Source organism: Panthera uncia, chromosome D2, assembly GCF_023721935.1.
Source record: "Panthera uncia isolate 11264 chromosome D2, Puncia_PCG_1.0, whole genome shotgun sequence".
In the NCBI taxonomy this organism is placed as follows: Eukaryota; Metazoa; Chordata; class Mammalia; order Carnivora; family Felidae; genus Panthera; species Panthera uncia.
In genome coordinates, this window is record NC_064818.1 from 921,026 (window position 1) to 927,009 (window position 5,984).

Genomic DNA, 5,984 nt, shown 5'->3' on the forward strand with positions numbered 1-5,984 from the left:
GTCTCTCTCTGTCCTAAAAATAAATTAAAAAACGTTGAAAAAAAAAAATTTTAAGAGTATAATCCTATTCCTGGTCATGATGGCTGACTGTTTCTTTGGGGCCTCAGTAATGCTCTCTGCTGGATAATATTCCCATGCCCAATAGTGGCTACTCTTGAAGCCCATGAGACCCACCTCCACTTGAAAGTCCTTTGCCAGTGTCCACAACGAGCTGCAAGCAAGCTAGCAGATGACAGGGACTGACTTCTCACCATCAGGATAGTCAGGACATCCTCTGGCCCCTGAAAGCAAAACTCTTGCCCAGGAACCAATGTTGGTCCTTCTCTGAGTTTGCAATTCCAGCAAGATCTACCAAAGTGGCTCCTCCTGGGACCAAAGGAGACTCGAGGTGACGGTTCATTCCTTCGGAACTTCTCATACTTTACCATGAAGTTTATTATCCTGTGAACATAGAGAACAGATATAATTAAGGCTCCTTGACAGTGAAGGCATGTTTTAAGGAGATGGACTTTTATCAAATAAGGACGCTTTGTTTAAAGTGGTGTCTTTGTGTCAGTGTTACAGGCACGTTCACAATCTCTGGGCCTTCTGGTCCCCCTGCCCCACTCTGCACAGCACATGCTATTTCTTAAATGTGACCGTGTCAACGTTTTTAATATTAATCGTCTTTTATTTTCACTTAGATGTGTTCCCTCAGTGTCTTTATCTTCTCCCACACCCCAGAGGGGTAACTTCTGTCATTTATGTCTTTATATTAGAATATCTACATGAGAGCCACACTCCTGTGTAAGTTGACCTGTTGGCCTGTATCTGTCGGACATTTCAAATGCACCGTGTCTGATGCTAGTCCTTCTGTCTCTTCCCTGCCACCTGTCCATGTCGCAGTATTTTGGTTAATACACTATTGTAAATTTTGTAGCAGAGGCTTTACAATTCAGAATTACTCTATATGTTACTCCTTTACCCACCAGGTTCAAATGGTCATAAAATACTGCCAATTCTATGTTGTAAAAACTCTCATATTACATGTTCTTTTTATATCAATACGCTATTTCACATCATTGTAGCTACTTCTGTGTTAAATTAATGGTAAAATATTATAATTTATTTGTTTTACTACAAATGATACAGCATTTACAAAACTTTTTAAAAACCCCTAAATAGACATAAGTGAATAGGGAAACTGAATACTTAAAAAATTAAGCTGAGAAAAAAAAATTTTAAACATGGAATTGTCAAAAGTGTCTACATTATTACCTTACAACCTAAAACATATGCATACATTAAATACATGAATCTCTGGGGCGCTTGGGTGGCTCAGTCGGTTAAACATCCAACTTCAGTTCAGGTCATGATCTTGCACTTTGTGGGATCAAGCCCCGTGTTGGCTCTGTGCCTGGAGCCTGTTTCAGCGTCTGTGTCTCCCTCTCTTTCTGCCCCTCCCCTACTCTCTCTCTCTCTCTCTCTCTCTCTCTCTCTCAAAAATAAATAAACAACAACAACAACAATAAAAACCCCAAGACTTGGATCTTAAAAGTAAAATGTTAGAAGAAAACTTCAGTGAATATCTATAGATGTTCCTAAATAAGAAAATAAACTCAGAAAACAAAATAAGCCAAATACTGAGTATATGACTATAAAAACATCTTTAGCCAAATATATCGTAAGTAAAGTTAAAAGACAAATTGCTGGCTGGATAAGTACTTAGAAAAGGCATAACAGAGACAGAATCAGTACCTTAACCTGAAGGAAAATGAAAACTGAAATAAAACAGGCTGTGCTCAACAGCAGCAGCAGCATGGAGAAGGGTGCCCCATGGATCCTGCGTGCGTAACTCAGCACAGATCCCCAGGTCACTCTGGATGCTTCCCTGGTGCCCTCAGTGTGGACCCTGTGGTGCTGTCGGTGTGTGCGGCCCTGCTGGGCACGCGTCCAACAATTCGACCACGATGACTGTGTCGGCTTACCTCATCTCTAGCTACATGCCCAACTTTGTAATTATTTGCTTTTTATTAATTAATAATTTATAACTTTAGCAACTTCTAAGGATTCTGGTAAATCCGTAAATATGACAAATTGTTCTAGGTCTGTCATAAAGTAAATTCATCAGCGTTAACCGTTAATAACTGCTGAGAGTTAATGTATCCTGTTTATTTTGTGAATGTCTTTCATGGAACCAGATGTCATATCTCGATTTAGAATTGGGGTCTGTAGACACCATTTTTGTGGGTTTGCTTTTGTTTTCTTCCTCCCTCGGGGCTTGGGTTTCTCTCTTGGGGAATTTTAAATTGTTATTATTGTTATGTTTTAAAAAAAATTTTTTTAGTTTATTAATTTATTTTGAGAGAGAGAGAAAGAGAGTGAGCAGGGAGGGGCAGAGAGAGAGGGAGAGAGAGAGAATCCCAAGCAGGCTCCGTACCGTCAGCACAGAGCCCCACACAGGGCTTGAACTCACAAACCATGAGATCATGACCTGAGCCCAGATCAAGAGTTCCACACTGAATTGACTGAGGTGCCCAGGCTCCCCTATTATTGTTTTCACCCTCTGCGGTCCAGGACAAGCTTCTCTAACAGCAGTGAGGGTTCCCTGGTTTCTGCTCATAATGAGGACATCATAAACCCTGTTACTAATCCAGCGGTATGCTGGGTTCAAGTCCAGCTTAAGAAACTGAGTCTGTCCTCCCAGCCCCTGTCAGGCATGCAGAGTCTCAGCTCATTCTTGGCGACTATTCTGTTTAAGTCTCTGTTCCTGAGCAGCTCCCACATTCTATCCCTTGATCCTAATTCTAATCCCTTATTGTAAATGAAACGTTTGTATCCTGTGTTAACCCACAGCAGCTACATTTCTGAAGGTCACCACTATGTATAAAGTTAATGCATCCAAGGAATCCAAGGAGAACTGTCCAGGTAGTCATTCGTGTGAACGTTCAGAATTCTGATTTAAACTTTTCTCCTTGGATGCATTAGTTTTTTATACAGCAGCATAAAAGGCGATCATTATCTTGTTCAAGATGTCATATATTTTGATTGGTTTTATATATATATGGATATATTTTGCCATTAATCAATGCTTTAGATTTGGGCTGAACTGCATATTTGAAGTAAATGATCCTATAGCCATCAATCTACTTGTAATTAAGTGCTTTGCAGAATATCCAGTTAGCATCCCGAGCTATCTGAGCAGATACTGTGACATCTCCATTTCTAACACCTTCCTCATCATTATCCTTATGGAATAACAACAACTAGGGCTGGCCACATTTTCTGGCCACTTTACCTCTCCCTGTTTCCAAAATAGGAGAATATTTTTATGCACAGACCTCAGGATTATGTAAATGATTACAGTAACTCCAGATGCAGGAGAGAATCGAGGCCATCTTCCAGCCAAGCAGACTGCTGCACCCGCACAGCAGCACAACAGTGGGTGGGAAAAGTGGAGGCACAGCCTCAACCACTGAGCTTTCCGTGTTTAACTGCTCAGCCTTGGGATTTTGTTTTTAATGTTTATTTATTTTTGAGAGAGAGACAGAGAGAGACAGAGCATGAGCAGGAGGGGCAGAGAGAGGGAGACACAGAATCCAAAGCAGGCTCCAGGCTCCGAGCTGTCAGCAGAGAGCCAATACGGAGCTCGATGCCACAAAGTGCAAGATCATGACCTGACCTGAAGTTGGATGCTTAACGGACTGAGCCACCCAAGCGCCCCTGTTTTTAACAAATCAGCTTCATACTGTGTTTGTTGTCTTTAGAAATATGATTCTTTATACTTGCAGATTGTTCGCTATTTAAAACTATTCTATTGTTTGCTCGATGACAAGGTTATCACATTATTAATAAGTATCCAATTCCATTATGATTTAGTGAACAATTACTCTTCATTTCTAAAAAATTTTCCAGACCTACCTTTAAGTGTTCTTCATCTCCAACAAAGGTATTAAAATTTGTATTCCAAAAAAAAATGCAAATAGCTCTACTTATTTCAAGATTAAAATAACCAAAATGTTTAGGGGCATATTTGTTTTTCAACCATGTTTGTATTTGCCTAGTGCATGCTTCACCCCCTGTGCTCATAGCCAGATGGATACAGTGTGTTGGCCAGTGTGACTTTCTCCTCAGAGGCCCATACTTTCTATCTATGCACTTGCACATGTGCGATGTGTATTTTGCGTGTAAGTCCATCTAACTCCTGAAGGAAAGGGAGTAGGATCGTCAGCCCTGTCCCAATGTCATTCGTTCCAGTCTCGATCTTCCTTATCGCCACGTTCAAGCTCAGGCTTACAGAAGAGGATGGCTGTCCCTCAAACCTGTTTGTACTGACTGACATTGTGGAGTTACCTGGTCTCCATGCCCAAATCCACTTCATGATGATTTTAAACTCTAGCCAAAATAGTAAGATTGTCCTGATTTGGTAATCACGTTGGATAAACTGTATTTCTCCCTCACCTACCCACTCTCCTTCTCTTTTTAGTTACCTAGAAGTTGGCCTGACTTATTCATAATGTGAGCGATTAAATAATCGTCCTGTATGACATTTACGTGTATCAGTGTTTGTGTACACAGAGGGAAAAATCAGGACTTCACACTGGACAAGTAACCAACTTAACTTTTCCACAGCATCAGCACGGCACTTTGGAGCCCTCCATCCTTGACTTTGCCTTCACTGACTCGGTCTGTCCTCAGGTCTGGCCATGTTTTCAGTCCGGTGTCTCCAGGCAGCACAGACAGTAATTACTTAGGAATGTTTCCATGTGCGGAGGCTTATCTTGGATTATTTGCCTTTATGAATAGCACGTCTAGGCTAGCCTCACCTTTGAGCCCTAGATATTTCTTCTGAGGCATGAAATCTTGCTTTATCTATGCAATCACTGACCAGAGGTATCCCTATTTCAAATGCTTGGCAAGAGCAATAATCTGTTTGACCCTATCTTCATGCAGTTGTGCTCTTTAGGTGACTTGTGACGACCTTTCTTTGCCTGCTGCCTCGGCAGGCATGGGATCGAGCACCCGTGCAATCTCAGTGGCTGAGTTCTCTCTAACAATAGGGGGACAGACGAGTTAGTACACTGAGCTGGCAGTGGTTGAATTAGCAGGCTGGGGTTTTCCTCCGGCTGAGGGAAACCTCTAATTTGTCAAGTGCAAATATGTGAGACCGCCTCAGCCTCTTCCAGTGATGCTCCTGGGGACAGCCATCTGACCAAGGCACTTGACCTCTCCACTCCACCAGGGATTCCCTGGAAGAGAGCAGGGCTCCCCTCAAGCCTCTGCAGAGCTAAGTCCAGCTCCCCAAGAGGCAAATGTCCTCCCCAAATGTGGGTTCTCAGGTTCATCCCAGGCAAAAATCTCTGAATCTACGCCTTGCACCCTAAAGCATCGAGACCGCAGGTGCACCCCTATTCTTCTCCACAAACAGTGAGAATCAGCTGAGTGATTGTGCCACAGCAGAAATTTGAGAGAAAGAAGGATCCTTCACTCAACCTATTGTTTTCCCAAATCTGTATTATTTCAGAGCTGAAGTAAAATTTACAAATAACCACTACGCGGGGCACCTGGGTAGCTCAGTCGGTTGAGCGACCGACTTCAGCTCAGGTCATGACCTCACCGTTTGTGAGTCCGAGCCCGGCGTCGGGCTCTGTGCTGACAGCTCAGAGCCTGGAGCCTGCTTCGGATTCTGTGTCTCCCTCTCTCTCGGCCCCTCCCCCACTCATGCTCTGTCTCTCTCTGTCTCAGAAATAAACATTAAAAAAAATTTTTTTAAATACCCACTGCTCATGTGCATTAAGCCCATCATTTTATATGGATGTGGGTGATGCATGACTCTCTTCTATTCAGTAACAGTCCCTCCTTCTGTTTTTTTCTTTTGCTATGACAATGATTTGTTTGATAAACTGAATCATTTAGAAAATCTCACACTCTGTATTTGGTTAATGAGTAATGCCACTTATCCAGTTCATATATATATATATATATATATATATATATATATATAT